General features: G+C 48.9%; 1 protein-coding gene across 6 annotated transcripts in view; it reads left to right on the forward strand.

The window, feature by feature from the left end:
• SLC14A2 (solute carrier family 14 member 2) overlaps nucleotides 1-19004 on the forward strand; it is a 429661-nt gene that overhangs the window by 355274 nt on the left and 55383 nt on the right. The gene's annotated exons all lie outside the window — the stretch shown is intronic.

A 19004-nucleotide genomic window follows, 5' to 3' on the forward strand; every position in this document is an offset into this window, starting at 1 on the left:
TGTGCAGACATTTTCAAAGGATCAACTTTACAGGTCCCAGTCTTTTCTCCATTCATTCAACAAATATTGGAAATGTGATTTGTTATAAGTCTAGAGATACAGCAGTGAGTAAGACAAGGTCCCTGTCCTGTGGAGGAGGTACTTTATCTGAATGGGAGGGACAAACAGCAAACAAATGGGGGTTGTTGGAGCATCAGGTGATGGTGAGTGTTGGGAGGGAAGTCCAGCTGGCCCTGCGACAGCAAAGAGGAGGCTGGAGGATGCATTTCTGAGAAGGAGCCACACTAACCAGGGGAGGGTGTTCTAACAGAGGGAGTGACATGTGCAAAGGTCCTGGGGCAGGAGTGGATTTGACATATTCAAGGCAGGGGAGGAAGTGACAGGGAGGAGATGACATCAGAGAAGCAGCAGAGTCCGGGTCCTGGAGGCCAAGTGGACAGCAGAAGGACTCTGACTTTATCTGAGTGAGCTGGGCAGTCACCAAGCAGTCTTAGCAGGAGCAGAATTTGAGCTACATCTTCAAAAGACCCCTCAAGCTGCCCAGGCTAGACTGAAGGAAGAAGTAGAGAGATTGGTCCTGGTTGGGAGGCTGTTCACACAACACAGGACAGAGATGATGGTGCCTTAGGGTTGGCTACCTACTAGTGAAATTGATGAGAAAATGTAATTCCATATGTGATTTAGAGGTGAAATTTTGAAATTTCTGGTGCATTGGGGTGTGGAGTATGAGAGAAAGAGGGGCCTGAACGCCTGGCTATAACAAAATACCATAGACTGGGTGTTCTGTAAACAACAAATATTTACATCTCACAGTTTTGGAGGTTAGAAGTCCAAGACCAAGGCACTGGCAGACTCAGGGCCTGGTGAGAGCTGGCTTCCTGGCTCGTAGACAGCCGTCTTTGTATTGCGTCTCCACATGGAGGAAGGGACTCGGGGGCTCTCTGGCGCCGTTTTTATAAGGGCACTAACCCCACTCGTGACGGCTCCACCCTCATGACCTGTCACCTCCCAAAAGACCCCACCTCCCAGCACCTTCACATTGGGGATCAGGTGTCAACACACGAATCGGGGAGCGCCTGAAACATTCCATCTACCGCAGTGACAGTCTCTCTCACTGAGACAGGGGAGCCTTGGAGGCTGATCAGGCTTGAGGGGGTGCAAGCCAACCAAAACACATCCAACCAGAGGCGGGCAGCCCATCTGGCATCTTACTAAGCAGAACTTCCTATAAATGGGCAATCCCACGTTCACACAACAGCTGTGACTCTCCCGCACCATGGAGACCCCGGGGCTCAAAACCTTCAAGTGCCTTCTGATCAGACCTGATTCAGCAGGGGGTTTGCTGCTCAGTGTGCATTTGCCCACATAAGATATCTCGGTCACTCTTTACCCATCATGATGTGTTACTCAGAACCCCTCTTCCCTGTTCGAAATGATCTTTGTGCAGAGAGATAGACAAAAAGGCATTTGAGACAAAAGAGCTTACTTGAAAAGAGGGGGATGGGGTGGGAGCAGAACCCCATCACCGGGGGTGGGGCTGATTCCAGGCACTGGGTCCCCCCGCCCCCGGACTTCTCCCACGGCTGTCTTGGTTGGTCTGTATCAGCAGAACCGCATTATGACTTGTGGGGGCCCCAAGCACTTGGCTTTCATAGGTCCCTTGCTTCATAAAAAAATTATTGAAAATTATATTTTATGACTGCATTGGTATTGAGATCAATATAATGCAGGCTGGATTATATGTTTTTTTTTCCTTCTGATTTAAAAAGAAATTAAAGCATTTTTGCGGGCCCTTAAACGTAGCATGGGCTCTGGGCACGGTGCCCACTCTGCGTCCGATGGGGGAGCCGCCTGGTGCAAAGGAAGGGAAGGAAGGTGGGTCTGGAGGAGCCGTGGGCGTCAGGAGGGCGGGGGCCCTCATCCGACTTCCAGACAACAAGCCGTCAGATCTCTGATCGGTCCCTTCACCTCTCAAGGCCTCTGCCTCCTGGATCGTCCAAGAAGGGGTCAAACTTGACCACCTCTCAGCTGCCTTCTAAGTCATGACTCCCCAAGATTCTAACTAAACAGGCAGATCTCAAGCTTCATTGTAACTTTCTGACCCCGAGGGAGGGCTCCTACCCCCCAGCTACAATATTAAACTTGTTTTCCTTTTCTGAATCGCCTCCACTCCTCAGACCACGTGCGGGTGTGTGCAGCCACTGATTTCCAAAAAAGGGGCCATAAAACCATAATGAGTATGGAGATCCCAACGTGGAAATGACAGAGCGAAAGCCATAAACATTCAAATAAATATATAAATATAAACAAGTCTATAAACCAAACCCTGGAGGTATTTTAAACGCATAATGTAGTATTTCTCTCTCTTCCTTTGAGCAGCAGAACTTTCAAAGGAAATCCATTTAATTCTATTGCTCACACCCCTAACCCCCATCCAAGAGTGATCGCTAATAACCAGCGCAATTACCGCCTCCCTCCTGATGGAGAGTTCATTTCAGAAGCTCATTCTTGAATTCATTAGCGTGCTGGAAATGAGCTGAATCACAGCGGATGTGACCACGGGACGATCCCCCGGCTCTCCTTCCAAATGGGTTCGTGGAGATGCCTCCCGCAGCCCTGGCCCCCGATCGGCTCTGTCTGTTGCAAAAGTAGTTACCTGTCAGTACCTGGCCCGGTTTAAAGAAGCATGTCCAGAGTCAGGTAGAGCGCAGACAACTCTCTGTTTTGTTGAGAGCTTGATGGGTGGAGGGACCCTGCCGCCCTGCCCCACCCCACCCCACCCCAACCCCAGACTTCAGCCCTCCGGCTCCAAGGGAGCACGACCTGATGGCTGATGTAGCATCTCCAGCTGAGAAGCGGACACTGAGCACTGCCTCCCGCTGGGCCCCACCCCCAGCACAGTCAGGGGCTGACTCAGCTAACCCTCACTGCAGCCCAGAGGCAGAATCAGGCCCAGATACAGAATCTGTGGGGCTGCCTGCAAAACGGGAATACAGGGCCCTTGTTCAAAAAGCAAGGGAAATGGACAGTCCAAGGTACTCTAATATAAAACTTTTAAAATTCTTCCTTGGGTGGTTTTCTGGCTTGTTCACTCTCTCGCCTTCTTTCCCTGTCGTGGTGATTTTATCTGCTCCTTAATGTTGCCCTTGCCAGGTGAGTGTAGACCCTCACAGGTACCGGAGGCCCCACCCTACACAGACAAAAGGCCCACGAGCTGCCAGGCATCCCTCCCCCAGCCCTTGGACAGACACACCTGCCCCAGAGTGAAGGAGCGGAGCCAGGGGTCTCCCTCCCGCAAGCCCCCCTGCCCAGCCCTTTGTGCATGACGACCCCCCAGGGATCACAGCCTCCATGCTAGGATGCACTTGGTACCCGGAACGGCCAAGATGCCGCAGGGTGCACTGCGCAGCTCTGACCCTCCCACACCTGTGCACAGGCACCTGGACGCACTTGTGTACGCAGGGTAGCAACTGTCCCTGGGGCGGGGCAAAGAGGGAGAGGCTGGACAGGGCCCCGGACACCGAGAGATGGGGGGAGTAGGCAGCAGGGAACAGCGGAGGCAGGAGGAGGCAGGACCGGGTGTGAGCGAGAACCCCGTCCCCCACACTCATGGTCCATTGTCCTATCAGACTTCACTTATGAAAGATTTTAAGATTTTAAGTAACTGCAGATATCTGAGCTATTCAGAATTCCCAGATGGTGACTGAAGAGCACCAAACCCCAAGCCTGGGCTCTTTTATGCACAAAAGCATGTGCGATGGCCCTGGTCATGTGCCCATGAAGCTGCCTTTGTGCAGCTGTGACCACCATCCTCGTTACGTCCTTGGGAGAACTCAAGCCCAGTCATTTGCCCAAAGTCATGGTGCTGGGAAGTGGGGATGTTCATGAGAGGACACGAAGGCTCAAACTTAGTCATCTGGCTCCAGAGCCTCATTCTTTATCACTTCCCTATGCTGTCCCTCATTCCATCAAACCTGGCTGCCTCCCCCCAGGGTGACCAGCTCCACACCACGAGGTCTTGTGGAAAAGGATAAAAGAAAGTGCATGCCCGACGGGTACCATCTGGTGGACTCAGCCACCCACAGGCTGCTGTGTGATAATGGGCGGCCGCTTAGAGTCTATTAACCAACCTGCCACATGGGGGCGCTGTGAAGGAAAAACACGGAGCCCTAAAAGTCCATTTATGTAGAAGCACCAGGGTCACCTGAAGTATAGAAGACGAATGGGAGAAACTGGCCAAAACCAATCTCCTCCTGTCCCAGGCTTTTCCCCAGCCCTCACCAGGCACTGACGCTGACGCTGACCCTGACCCTGAATGTCCAGGGGGGACGGTGTCTGTGCTTTCAGTGTAACTGCTCTGTGGCCACACAGTGAGAAAGGGACAAGGTTGGGCCGGTTTACCATTCTTGGGGCTGTAATCTTCTCTGAGTCTGGGTACAAATGCATTGATTTCATTGTCTTAATCCCAGTGAGGCTTTTTCTCTCAGTGGACTAGCTCTCTCCGTTAGTGATGCAGATGGACTCCCCCAGCCCAGCTGACATGTGAGCAGAGGTTTGCTGAATGAATGGCATTGGAGGAAGAGTCTGCATGATGTTTTTCCTCAAATGCATTGCGCAGACTGACGCATCAGTAAGCGCTGACTTGAGGGGCCCCTAATCTGTAGCGTGATGAGGCAAAACCTCAGTGACCCTCAAACTTTGAGTCTTTTCTGCTGACCTAGAGTGACGTGCAGGTCAGGCGCATTTCCTTTGGTCTCGTCAAAGAAGCTGCTACTTTGGCAGGACGGTCTGAAAGATCCAAATGGTCAGAGCCTTTGGCATCAGCCGCTGCAGTAATTCACGCCATGTGAAGGTGTTCACAGCCATACGGATGCCCCAGGGTCTCCGTCATTCTAGGATTCAGCGTCTGTCCCAGGAGTGCAAGTTCACTGCCCAGAGCAAGCCAGACCTATCCAGAAATTCGCCAGAATCTCAGCTCTAAACTTCAGCCAAGAAAGTTATTTCACGGACTAGCCAAAGGCTGTCCATGAGCTAAATGATGGTCAGTGGTTGTTGGGAACATAACACGAGGCAGCACGTGTGAAGTGCTCAGCACAGAGCCTGGTACACAGTATGTTCAATGGAAATACCGGTCCCTGATGAGAACCCCAACTCTCTTGTGGAGGGTGAGTGAGCAGTGATTTGTCGCTCCTTCCTCAGGGGCATTAGAGGATATTTGCCCTAGAGAGGGCCAGTATGACGGTTTTGGACACTGATGAAAGAAGGAGGACGGTGGGAAAGGGAGTTTGAGGCAGGCTAGGGACCGTGGATCACGGAAACTGAAAACTCATTTCACCTATGGCGTGGCTTTTCCACGGTCTGGCTCGGGACGACTCAAGGACAGAGTTGGTGTGAGGTCTCTGGTGTAAGGTGAAAAACAGCAAAGGCATCTACCCTCAGATTCACTTCCGCTGCTTCTGCCTTCCCCAGAGACCTAGAACATGTATCTGTCGTGGGGCACATAAGTCAGTCTTTCCTGGAGAAACTCAGGTCCTTACAAGAGATCAGAAAAAACACAAAAAAATCACTCAGCATCTTTCAAAGAATCCTCTCAGCTTTTTGCTTCTTGGGGGCAAACAGCTTGTACTTCTTTGTTGTAAAATGCAGACACTTGAGTGCTTTCTACGGAGCAAAACCTGGTTGACACTCCCCACTGATGGATTCAAACATTTTGATTGAACTCTTTCAAATTCCCGTCAGTTTAGTCAATTGATGTCATAGCAAATATCTGTCAGCACAACCAGCCAAGTCGATTAGACACCTGGTCTTTTTAGTTAGCTAAACTTATTATTTTTAAAAACAAAAATTTAAAAAAAACAATTGGGATAAAAATAACCTATCAATGTAGTTAGCAACTGACTAATAACTTCTATCAAAAAAGTACATTTTTTGTCAAACTCCTTTGATTTTTTTTTTCACTGAATCTACTAAATCAGTCAGCTTTGTGTGTGTTGGGGGCACGGGGATTGAACAGACGAATCAGCCTGCTGAACAAGCAGGGAGGTGAAACCATCAGAAAGAAGCCATCAGAATGGCCCCAATCTCAGGCTCAACTATCCACAATAACAGGGAGAAAAAGGGCGGGAGGGAGTAGCTCAAATGGCAGAGTGCATCGGTAGCATGTACAGGATCCCGGGTTCAATCCCCAGTACCTCTTCTAAACATAAATAAGTAAATACTCCACAATTAAGTGCGCAGAACAACAATGAGAGAAAGATCCTGGGAGATGTACGAGAGGAAACCCCTAATCACAATAGTTTTGTTCACCAGAGAGCAGTTTTCTATTCTTTCTAGTCATTCCCTTTGCTGTCTCTTGTTCATCCATAATTGGTAAGAGTGATCTGATGGTGACCGAGATTGTCCTTCCGCAACCAACAAGCCAATGGCAATTTCACTGAAAACTGAAAGCTGACTGTATTTATCGGGGCCCCTTGAAAGCTGTTTTGTATGGAACTCATTCTGAAAGATGTGGTTCCTACCCAAGTCCGGAGGATTACGATAAACTCAGTGTTTGCCGCAGTCGATCTTAGACCTGAACTAAAGGGTTAAATTCAGGTTTTTTCTTTGTTGCACATGAAACCATTAGAGCTGTCACTGGGGCTCTCTGTCTCTGCCTTTGCTTTCCTCCCCCTGCTCACAGCTCCCCACCTCTTTGTGCATCCCCTGCCAGAATGCCTGGAGCCCTAAGCCTGTCTCAGAGCTCTCCCCACGAGGGGGCCGTTTAACAGGTCAAGTCGCACTGAGGGATCTTTGACTGGCTGTGCTCTTTCTAAGGCTGCCTGTTTTTCGACAGAAGATACCTGAGGGGGTCTGTGTTTAGCTCAAAGGACTGAATCACTAATGATAGACAGCTGTCCCTCCATATTTGAAGGGGATTGGTTCTTGGACCCTGGTAGGTACCAAAATCTGTGGATGCTCAAGTCCCTTATATAAAATGATGAAGTGCAGTCGTCCCTCTGTATCCACAGATGCTGACCCCACGGATACTGAGATTTCTGATGCCAGGTAACTGGGTGGGGTCCAAATGTCACCAGACGTGGTTTTAACAAAACTAGGTATTGTGAAGAGCCATCCTGCCCAGGGAATCAGAACATACTCACTCTCGAAAATACTCATACAGAATTAGATGGCCGGCTTTTGTCCAATCCAAGTTTTCCGCTGGTCAGATTTTTCTCCTGGTCACAGGCATTCCTGCGACAGGAATGAGCTGATTATTTATTGCTAGCCACTCACCACCTACAATTCACTTTTCCAGTTTTCCTGTGTTGCCTAAACAGTGCCACTTTGTCAAGCCCTACGGTTTATGGACTGTGTTCTGAAGGCTGGGGTAAACACATTACTTCCAGAATGACTATGGTGCAGAAAGGGCATTGCTTGCTGAGTTCTGAATGATGGGCTGGTGTGTGATCCAATTGGTCCTGATGTCAGGAGGCAATTCTCCATCACAAGGGTGCAGGTTGCCATAACCCATCCTATCAGGGACATAATTCTGTACAGTACCTAATATTTACCTTTTTTAAAAATTCTGCATAAGTATCAGGCAATATCCAGATCAAATAATTTTGCAGGTAAAATATTCCAAAGTTTCAAGTCTACTCCTTTAAAACCTACTGAGATTATACTGCACAGTAACAGCTCCACTTTATAAAGGCCTTAAAAGCATCAATAACTAAGAAGTTCACAGTCTTGTGTTAGGCCAGAGTTCATGTGTTGAATCTAGGGCAGGTCCTCATAACATCTAGACCCAAGTCTATGCCCAGCTCAGTGGTCTCCAAATTTCTTTACTGTGCAATTCTACCAGAAAAACACTTTTGAGCAGGTACCCCAATATGTTTTTTAATTATAATTTATATTCACATACTTAGTCAATAGATCAAGGCACGATGCACACGTAGGTGAAGGTCATCTTTTTTTTTAAATAATTTACTTATTTATTGAAGTATATCAATTACAGTGTATCAATTTCTGGTGTACAGCACAATGCCCCAGTCATGCATATACATACATATATTTGTTTTCATATTCTTTTTCATTAAAGGTTATCACATGATATTGAATATAGATCCCTGTGCTATACAGAAGAAAAAATTTTTTATCTATTTTTATATATAGTGGCTAACAGAGCGTCATCTTTGATGACAGTGAATGTAAATCCTTTTTAAAGTCGACTTCATAATTTTGACATTTTTTTGCCCTAATTCTCATCATGGCTAATTAGGTCGTCATCACCATTACTTCCTAATGTGGCTGGTGATGAGTTTATAATCAGAACTGAGGAAGCAATAGCCCCACCGCTCCCTCCTGATTTATTTGGGCTAATCTTAGTTAATCTTTCTTTTTAATCTGAAGTTTCTTTGCAGAAATCTTTTTTTTTCCTATTTTTTTATTGAAGTGTAGTCAATTTACAATTTTAGTTTCAGGTATACAGGAAAGGGATTCAGCTATACATATACACACATTTTTTTTTTCAGTTTTTTTGCATTACAGCTCATTACAAGGAATTGAATATAATTCCCTGTGCTATACAGTAGGTCCTTGTTGTTTATCTATTTTATATACAGTAATATGTGTCTGTTAATCCCCAACCTTTAATGTATCCTTCCCCACCCTTTCCCTTTTGAAAGTTTGTTTCATAGTTTGTTTTCTATGTCCATGAGTCTGTTTTTGGTTTGTAAATAGAATTTGTATCATTTCTTTTAGATTCCACATATAAGTGATATCATATGATATTTGTCTTTCTCTGTCTGACTTACTTCATTCAGTATGATAATTTCTAGGTTCATCCATGTTGCTGCAAATGACATTATTTCATTCTTTTTTTATGGCTGAGTAGTATTCCATTGTATATCCAGTCATCTGTAGCCAGACATTTCGGTTGTCTCCATGTCTTGGCTATTGTAAATAGTGCTGCTGTGAACATTGGGGTCTTTGCAGGAATCTTTAATCCACTTGTCTACTTTGTGTAAATCTTTTTGCACCATGAGAGTTTCACTCTTTGTCAGGATGTTAAGAATAAAGTTAATAATATTATAATATTAATAACAAATAAAATTCAGGAAATCTGACTCCAGAGCCTGCATAGGTGACCTTGCCAGGCTGACCACTCACGGAATCCAGCGTCTACATATGACATGTGATGACCTGAAAAATCATCTGAGCCAGGACTCCTTAGCTTAAATTCATCTTAATATGTAGATAAAAATATACATTAAAGTTCTAATAGACCACACCCCAGTGGACTGTCTTATGCACCCCTCAGGATGAATGCCCCACTTTGGAAACTATTGGCTCTCGTTCACCTTAAAACACAGCCTCTTCTGGAGAGGAGGGCAGAGAGGCTCACTGAGACCAAATCAGACTGAATGTCCTGCCCAGGAGTTTTGACAACCCAAGGGCACTGGGAAGCATTTAAGAGTCTTAAAAAAGAGGTAATATGACCTGATTTGCTTTCTTACAAGATTATTCTGGATGCACTTGGAAGAGTGGATTGTGGAGCTTGCACAGATACCAGGGGCTGTAACTGGACATGATCATGGTCTGAGTTCAGGTTGCAGCCTTGAACATAAGGAGAAGCAGGCAGATTCACAAGATAGTAACAATCTGGTTATTAATTAAACTTGCTCAAGGTTAAACAGCCGGTAGGCAGCAGAGCTAAGTTTAGATCCCAGGTCTCCACACTCCCAATACGGTGATTTTTCTTCTGCTTTGCCATGTCAGAGAACACCTGGTCCCTGCGTTTTATCCTCCCCCAGGGAGACAGGTGATTGGGAGCCAAGCCTGTGGACAGCAGCCGGTGTTTCCAGCAGGGTAATGATGGAAGGCAGCAGGAAAGGAAAAGCACCTCCTTCCACAGATGTATTCATCTTTGCAGGATCCACGAGCGGGCTCCACAAGAATCTGTTTTCTGGGTATTGAATCCCATATTGAAATAACACACTTCCCCGTGACAACAAACAGAACTCCAAGTAACTATTCATTCAAGTCTAGGCCTTAATAAAAACCATAACCCATCCAGCTGCAGGGTGGAAGGTACTAGGGAGGTACCACCTGGGGAGAAGGAGAAAAGGCTTTTTTAACTCGCCCCCCCCCCCAAGGAAGCTGTCATCTCTCCTCTGGGCTGTTTGAAATCCTGATTCCTTTATGATAAAAAGTTACCTCCTCCAAAAATTCCTTTCTCATTACCCCTTCTCTCCTGAGCCCTGACCCCATCTCCCAACACTGGGTTTTTTCCGTCTGACATCTCTCAGTCAGGGTTCAGGACAGGAAGCAGAAACCCCTGTAGGCATTTGAAGCAGAAAGGGATTCAACACAGGGATTTGGGGGCACAGTTGTAGGAGGGAGCTGTTTGGTTTGGGCCAGAAATTACTCTTGGACACTACAAAACTGATTTATCATAGGGGCTACTACCTCTGAGGCCACCGCTGAAACGGGTTCAAGAACCCACCACTGTGTTCCAGGAACAGGGAAACCAGAATCACAAAGTCATCATAGATACTGCCTCTCAAACTCCGCAGAGATGGCAGCTGAGTGGCCAAAAACGTCATATGCCCGTGACCTTACTTTCACCAGAAAACAGTTGAAAGAACAGAACATCTTCTGCTTCATTTCCACCTAAAATTTTCCAAAATGCTTCTAATCGACCAAACTTGATTTTCTTCTAAAGGCCTAGCTGCAAGAGATCCTGAAAATGTTGACTTTCAAATTTCTAGCCTCTTGGGTAGAGTAAAGTGCCCTAGAAGGAGGACTGGGCAAGCCAAGCTACATGGGAATTGTCCAGATAATACGTCCCTCATCATTTTTATCTGTCTAACCGCCCCTCAGTTCCTGGAGGACAGCAACCGTGTGTTGCACATTCTTCAAGGCCACAACCTTGCAAATGAGAAGCCCTTGCTGAGGACAGATGAATAATTAAATGATGAAGCACTTCAACTATTCCAGCACTTTATCACTTTGCTTACTGATTCTGTTCCTGCATTTAAGTGTTGTCTCTGCATCAAAACTCCATGAAAGCAATGTTGGTTATTACTTCTCAGGTACATTCTTAAAGAATGAACGCATTCCTCAATTGGGTTGATTGTGTGATCCCTCAGTCAGAGTTCTTCCGCCTACCAAGAGATATTTCTGCCCCATGAGGCTCAATCCATAAGGAAAAAGTTTCCTGCAAAAGTGTGAGGCCAGCGGACCTTTTCTATACACCCTGTCATCACATTTTGGCAGCAGACCACCTCCAAGTTGGTAGGCAAGCATCCTCCCCCCTGTTCTACAGGGTTGCTCTAAAAATTACATAAAATAACACAGGATAATGGTACCTACCACATCCGAGTTGGTCAATGAATATTGGTTCTTTCCTTCTCCCCAAGGACCTTTCCCTCCATTAAAAAAAAAAAATGTCTTTCTAGGTTCTTGTCATCATGACACAGAAGCAGTTTCCCCCAGAGTAACTGAGCCAAGAGTGCAAGGCTGTCTTTTCTGGCCGAGCCTCAGAAGCCACAGACCATTATTTCCACTGGTTACATAGGTCAACTCTAGGACTACCAGGAGGCAAGGAGCGCTGAGGCCCACCTTGGAGGCTGGGATGTCACACCTACTGTATAAGCTCTTTCTTCTCTTGATAGAAAAATAGAGATAGAGGTAGATGACAGCTTTGAACTAGTAAAAGAATAGAATAAAATGACATAAACCTTGACTAAGCAAAAATAATAATAGTAATAAAATTAATAAAACTTGGTAGAAGTGTAAGAAAACCAATTTCATCATTTTTCTTAGTGAAGAATTCATCAATACTACCCAAATATGAAACCTGGAATTTTTTTTAAAAGCTACTGAGTTCTTGGGGGTTTTTTTCCAAATAGTTTTTTCTGTTGTTTTCTTAGCCTTAAAGAGTTATAAAAACTAAAAAGTTCCCTGTGATAAATAAACATTCATCTGAAGTTTAGCAGTTTCTTTAGTTTCCCTTTAATTCACTTTTCTCCTGTTAAAGTCACATAAAATTAAATACAATACTTTTAACTTTAAAAAATAGCTCACATAAATACAAAATGGAAACAGACTCATAGACATAGAATACAAACTTGTGGTTGTCAGCGGGGAAGGGGGTAGGAGGGGACAGACTGGGAGTTCAAAATTTGTAGATACTGACAGGCATATGCAGAATAGATAAACAAGATTATACTGCATAGCACAGGGAAATATATACAAGATCTTGTGGTAGCTCACAGTGAAAAAAAAGTGACAATGAATATATGTATGTTCATGTATAACTGAAAAATTGTGCTCTACACTGGGAATTGACACAACATTGTAAACTGACTATAATGCAATAAAATAAAATTTAAAAAATTTAAAAAATAGCTCGTAAGACATGATGCTATTTCTAGAAAATTATTTTTGCTTGTCCATGTCTCTTGCTGCCTGTGAATATGAGCAGAGAGATGTCTGGCAGAATAGTTCCTCAGTGCTCCTGCATCCGAGTGATGGAACAAGTTTTTGCTCTCTTCCTGTACTCTACAGTAGTTGAAGTTTTCACAATAAATATATGTATATAAATATGATTTTATGAACATGATAATGAGGGGCTGAAGTAAAAAGAATATGACTAATGGGTGGGCCATGTTGCCACTTCAGTTTAAATGCATATTCCCAAGAATGTTTACATTTTACCAGTTCTTAGAGGTGCTTCACCTGACTCTTGTCCTGGTGGGGTGGAACGTAGACACAGTGCAGCCAGGGACAGTGGGTTCAGATCCCCAGTGAGCCACTTGTCTTCTCCCAGATCTGTGACCCCCGTAACCAGAGCTAGAGCCCTTGGAGAGGCAAATCACTGACCCAGGGGGTCCCTGGTCCCCCAGAATCCTGATTCAACCCCACTCTGTAGCTGACAGGCAGTTGCATGAGCTTTGTGCATGAAGGAATTAGGAACATGACCAAAACATCAGCACCACCATTATGGGGAAGGAAAGGCCCTATGAGAAAAGGGATGTGCCTGGAAAATCTGAACAACTAAAGAAACACGATACAAGATCCCTTAACACCCAGCTCAAAGAGCTCTTAAAAGTTGCCGTTAAGGAAATGATGATATTACAAATATTTCTACCAACGGCAAGTTTCTGGTTTTCATGACTTTTTTTTCACCCTTTGCCTACAAGGGTTTCTCACTGAGCGTTCTGAGTGGGACAATCCCCTGTCAGATGGGCTGGTCCTGCACATTGCAGGCTACTCCCTCAACACAACCTAGTGGTGCCCCGCTGTCCCCGAGACAACCAAAAGATGCCCCCTCGTTTCCACCCCATGCCCTAACCTCCCCACGTGGGAAGAGGACAGTCCTATCCCTGGACACTTAGATTTTATCGTCTGGTTTCCATTAGGGCAAGAAGGGCTCTTTCTTGCTCGCTGTTAAATCTCCAGTGACTGGCTCGCAGTAGGCGCTTAACCAACACGTTTGAATGAATGAACAATATTCAACACAAGATCTGCTACAGGGAAATTTTAGGAAGATGAACATTTCTTAATGTTTACATTGGCCAACCCCCTCTCTTTAAATCCCTGAGAGTCGGAGTCTTTAGAGCTTTGAACAATCCCAGAACAGGCAGGAGGATGGAGGGAGGCACTGGCTCCTGCTGACCCCCGCCACGTGCCGGGCAGGGCCTCTGCGTGTCACCTTCTGGACTAGTACCTCCGTCCTGCTTCGCAGGTGAGGAGGCGTCAGTGAGCGAGTGGCAGAGCCAGAGTTTGGCTGGACCCCAAGTCCAGGGTCTTTGTCCCCCCTACCGTGACTGCCCCAGGGGCATCTGCCCATCGACACTCACCCTCCTTTCAGACACGCAAGAGAAAACACAGCTTCAGAGATTTCATAACAAGTTCAGCTGACTTGCCAGTGGTGTCCAGACAGATTCCATCTCTTCGGATTTCTGGCTGTTTAAATAGAGCCATCTTAGCTCTCGCGTTACCTCAGTCAAGCCTCAGGGGGTCAGAGGACAGGCATCTCGGCCAGTGCCTTCAGCCACTTTCAAATGCACACATTCCTTGGCACTGAACCGATGGAACCCCAAGTGGCTCCTTTGAGCATCTGAAGAAAGCTCGTTCTGTCCATCTGGTTAGTCACGATGGGGGAGCGAGGGCCGGATGAAGCTGGAATTGTGGGGCTCCCATCTCCACGCTGGGTTCCCTCCGATTTTCCCTCTTAGATAGCTGGCTCCAGGGGATGTCTATTTCTAAGTCCAGATGATACGCCAGGAGCCACACACTGGGCCCCAATTCCTCCTCCATCCATCACAGGATTTGTGGAAGAGGGAAGAAGGGAAGCCAAGCCAAGAGGTGTGGCAGCCGGAAGGCTGTTGCCCCCTCAGAGCGGAGACACGTAGCTCGGGAGGGTCTGCCTGCCTCCCCCGCCCCGTCTCCCCTTCAGCCTGGTCTTGCCCCCACTCAGCACCTCCTCTACCACCAGCTGCGACCCCGCTTTCTCGTCTTCCCCCTCCTCACTAACACCTTTCTCCTCATTCTTTTTTTCCCTTGTGTCATAATTCCCCAGTCCTTCCACATTTTGCTTCCTTTCTGCCAATCCCAACTCTATTTCTCTCACTACCTCCACAAAGTGTCCCTTCCCACTCCGGGTGGGGCTCCCTCTGTCCTCTCCCCTCCGACAGGGCACATGCGTGTCACTTGGTCACCCACGGTCCTCACTGCTGCCCTCTCTGCTGTGTTCACACCTCACCTAAGCTGACGGCAAGGTGGTGTGCGGGCGCCACCATCAAAGCCCCCCAGCGTCCACTCACCCCAACACGGGTCCAGGCTCTGTTCTCTCCAGGGCCGGGCAAATCCGCAGCCTCCCAGGGTCTCCTCCGAATGGTCTTGTATGGGCTCACAAGGCAAACGGGAGCCTTCGACTGAGATATTCCAACAACCGGGTGAGCCTCCGCTCCCAGAGGTGGTACAGCTTTATTTCTGAAATTGTGCAGCCCTGGTGACGAGCTTTCTTGGGAGCGGGCCGCCGCTACAGCCCTGAGCTGGTCTTGTGGGAAGCAGGGAGGCAGCGTCCTCAGGCCAAGGCAGATGCTGGAAAAGACTCGGGTGTCTGCCACCTCCTTCCATCTGGAGATAGAGGATGTAAACGGCATTTAATTAGAGTCATAAATTCGGTTTCGGTTTTGCTTTGGTTTCACTCCTCCTAAATCGGACCTGGGTTTGCTTGTTGACTGAATGCTCTGACCACTAGGCAAAGGCTCTGAAATAGGTGAAGGCTGTTTCCAGGCCCCTTCCCACCATGCTCCCCCCACACGCTTGTAGTCCTCACACCCACCACCCACCGCTTCTGCCAAGTGAGACCCCTACATCTGTGCGGCCTGGGCCTGAAGGAGCAGAGGAGGGCCCTGGGGCCCCGGGTCAAACGCAGGGTCTGCTCCTGGGGGTAGGGCTGGGCTCCCGCGGTTCGAACTGGAGCTGATGCAGGAGAGCGCGGCCTGTGTGCAGCCAGATCTAGGTTGGCGTTCTTAGCCTCTGCAGCAGGTCAGCACCCCTGGGGAGCGTGTAACCAACCCAGGCTGTACCCCAGAGCACTTAAGTCAGAATCTCTGGGGGGGAAGCCCAGGCGCTAGGATTTTTTAATGCTCCCTAGAGGAAGACGGTGACTGTGAGCTGTCGAGGTGGAGATGTCTGCTCTCAGGGTTTCAAGGAAAGAGCATTCCCAACCAGCTGATGGGAGAGGGGAAGTGCTCTGAAAATACCTCGTCCCTGCTTGGTTCCCACCAAGGCAGACTGAAATGATGGCTGGGGTTCATCTTGGGTAGAAAATGACTTACGTGAGGCCAGTTGAGGACTGGGTGACATGGGAGAAACAGCTCCAAAGCCTGTTGCACAGCAGGCTGAGAAGGGCCACCTAACGCCACGCAGACGGGGCGCGTGGGCTCCCCAGGAGAGCCCAGCCCAGCTGCCCCTCCGCCTGGTGCTGAGCAGCGCCCTGAGATTTAACGCCAGCCCGTCACCTGCCTCCCCGACCCTCACCCCCTTCTAAACCCCTCCACCCAGTCTGCAGAAGGCCTTCCAGATCCACCTGACTCCAAGTTTCATCTGATGAAGAGGCTCCAGGGACAGCGCCTGGTGGGATGTGTCCCAGTCGGGGCCCTCCCAGGGCCAGCGCTGACTGCCCACTCTAATGGGTGTCGCTTTTAGGAAACAAACATCTGTGCAGGGAAAAAACGATCAAGGCTTTTTTAAGAGAAAGGGGTGGCTCAAGGGCCTAAGGACACACCAGACGAAGCCCTTGACGAGGCCGAGTGCAGCACTCCGGCCCTGCCGCAGCGATGGGACACCGCCCCGGTTACACGCGCAACGTCCCAGCCCACACTGCGGTCCAGTTCCTGAAGGGAGGCGTGCACTGGTACCTTTACTGCATCCAAAGGCCAAAAACCTAAGCTACATACAGCCTGGCCCCAGGGAGGGTGGAGGACCCGCCAGCCCCTGGTCTCTGCTTGGGGGGGAGGCATCCTCAGGGGAGAGTCCAGGGCCCGTCCAAGGGGGCTGGTGATGCTGTTGCGGGAAGAGCTCAGGACCGAGCGCTAGGAGGCAGGGTCGGGGGGCCTGTGTCAGCCTGCTGTGTGGTACCGGGCAGCTCCCCTCACCTCTCTGAGCCTGTGAAATGAGAATAAGACACCACCCTACCTCTCTCCCCACATCGTGGGATCATTTGCGAAAACAAATGCAATTATTGAAAGGAAAGTGCTTTGTAAAGTATGAGATACTGTGTGCATAAAGGTTTAAAGCAGTGCAGAATTTACAGCGTTCACTGTGTGTACGGCTGTGTATGTGTGTGCATGAGACGTGTGTGTGTGCGTGTGTGTGTGACCGCCGCGCAGTGAAACAGAGCCTAACCGCCACAGGGGACAAAGGCGAGGCCAGAGCACCTCTGGGTGGCCGGGGAGGCACTGTGGCACTGACAGGGCTGGGCCGTGGACAGGGTTAGGGCGGATAATGGAAAACAACCTCCATGAAGCAGAATCGAGCCTGAGGTGGCCCTGGGGACATGCCTGAGGCAGCCAAGCACAGACTCACAATGTCTGTCCAGGAATTTTTGTTTTAAAAATAAAAAGGTTTGTATTCCACTCTTTTATAAGCCATGTTTGCTTAAATAGGCAACTATTTCCCACTGAATCCAGTTAGCATCATGGAACAGTGTGCTCCACTGCTCTGGACCCTGGCCACCCCCAGGCACAGCGTGTCACACCCAGAGGTGATGAGACACTCAGACATAGGGCACTTTAGATGCACAGTAGGACCACGTAGTGTTTTAGGATAATTTATCCATCACCAGTGGCAAGGTGGAGCCGGCCTGGACAGCAGAGGGCCTGGCCCAGAAGGAGGGAACAGACCGATGCAGACAGAGGCCCTCAAAGGGAAGTTTGACGGCCTGGTCGTTGCTGCTGGGATGGGGAGGCAGGGGCTCAGTACATGGGGCATGGGTGGGTCAGACACTTGAAAAGTGTCAGTTGAGAAGGGTGTGGTGCGCCTCTGACTGTCCCTCCAAACACCAGCTAACATCTAACGGGGAGATCAAAGGTCTGGCCTCTCACCCCCACCCTACAGGCTCCCGAGCCTTTCCGCTGAGGGCCCTGGTTAGATCCCAGCTGTAGGGCCCAGCCCTGGTCCTGCAGGGGAGCCAGAGACATGCAGCCCCAGGCATGCTGGCCACCGGCCATCCAACCCCAGACGGTCTGCAGATGGCCCAGAGAAGGTCGTGCTCCTCCCGACTCCCGTCCCACCAGGCCTGAGCCTCTGGCCCCAGTGAGTCAGGCTCCTCTGAGCCCACATCAGACTCACTGGGCTGGAGCTGCCACGGAAAGCTCTGAGCCACCCCTAACTAGAGGCAGCGCTCTTCCAACCTCTTACACAACCCAGCCCTGACAAAGGCACCTCTCACCTTGGCCCTGAGGCCGGCCAGGCCCCTGTCTCGGCTTCTTGGCCCTACCTGCCTAGTAACCAGGCCTCTCCTGACCTACCCCCTCCGTGGCCTCCCTGGGGATGACCCACCAGCCCATGGGCCTCTTCTATCCCCAACCAGCGTCCACTTAGCCCTGCACAGCTGATTTCCCCCTTTCGGCAGCTGGTCACCCTGCTCAGGGCCCAGGGACTCCGCCTGACTCAGCAAGGTCCTTTCAGAGTGACATCTCGGCCTTAATTGAAGTCAAATGGAAGGAAGGGCCATGGGTCTGCCCTAGAGAAAGGCAGGCTTAGACTCAGTCTCTGCAGTGGTCTCACGGGCCAGGGGGTACTGTGTCCTGTGCAGATGCACGGAACCGGAGCCAGCGGCGGGTAAAACCCGGGGGCTGGATGTCCGCTCCACGGATCCAAGGGCTTCCCGTGATCAGAGCCACTCGCAGTGAGAACAGCCTGCCCCTGGGGTCCTGGAAGCCCAGCCAACAGTCAGGGGCACTGAAACAATGGGATCCTTCATTGTTTGAGAGAAACAAGGATCTCCCTTTCGGCCCTAAGGTTGTACAAATATATAGACACTCTCCTTTTCCATAATTGCATCAGTGGCAAAGTCTTGGGCAAAATGAATCAATTCAACAAATATTTTGGAAAACCTACGGGTCACTTCTCCTTCCCCAGAAAGCTGCAATCTCAAAAACTCAGTTGGGTGGACGATGACATAAATGAGGCCACTTTAGATTCACCCCCCCATGACAAGGTCACCAGCAGACTTAAACCCAACGGGCCACAGGGAGGAGAGCTGGATGTGCACAGATCCACACCAGCAACTCGTGAAGCCCTCAGTCCCAGGCCCTTCCCTCTCATAACCGCAGGAGTGTGCTAGGAAGGGCACATCGGGCAGGGCCATATTTTTGCACTGCTGCTGGAAGCAGTCTTTTGGAGAAAGAGACAGAAGAAGAATTTTCAAATCCATGCAGTAGAGCGGGAGCCATGTTTTCTAACGTTGGGAGGAGAACTGGGGTCCAAACAGAGGGACTGAGAAC

Source organism: Camelus bactrianus, chromosome 30, assembly GCF_048773025.1.
Source record: "Camelus bactrianus isolate YW-2024 breed Bactrian camel chromosome 30, ASM4877302v1, whole genome shotgun sequence".
NCBI lineage: Eukaryota > Metazoa > Chordata > Mammalia > Artiodactyla > Camelidae > Camelus > Camelus bactrianus.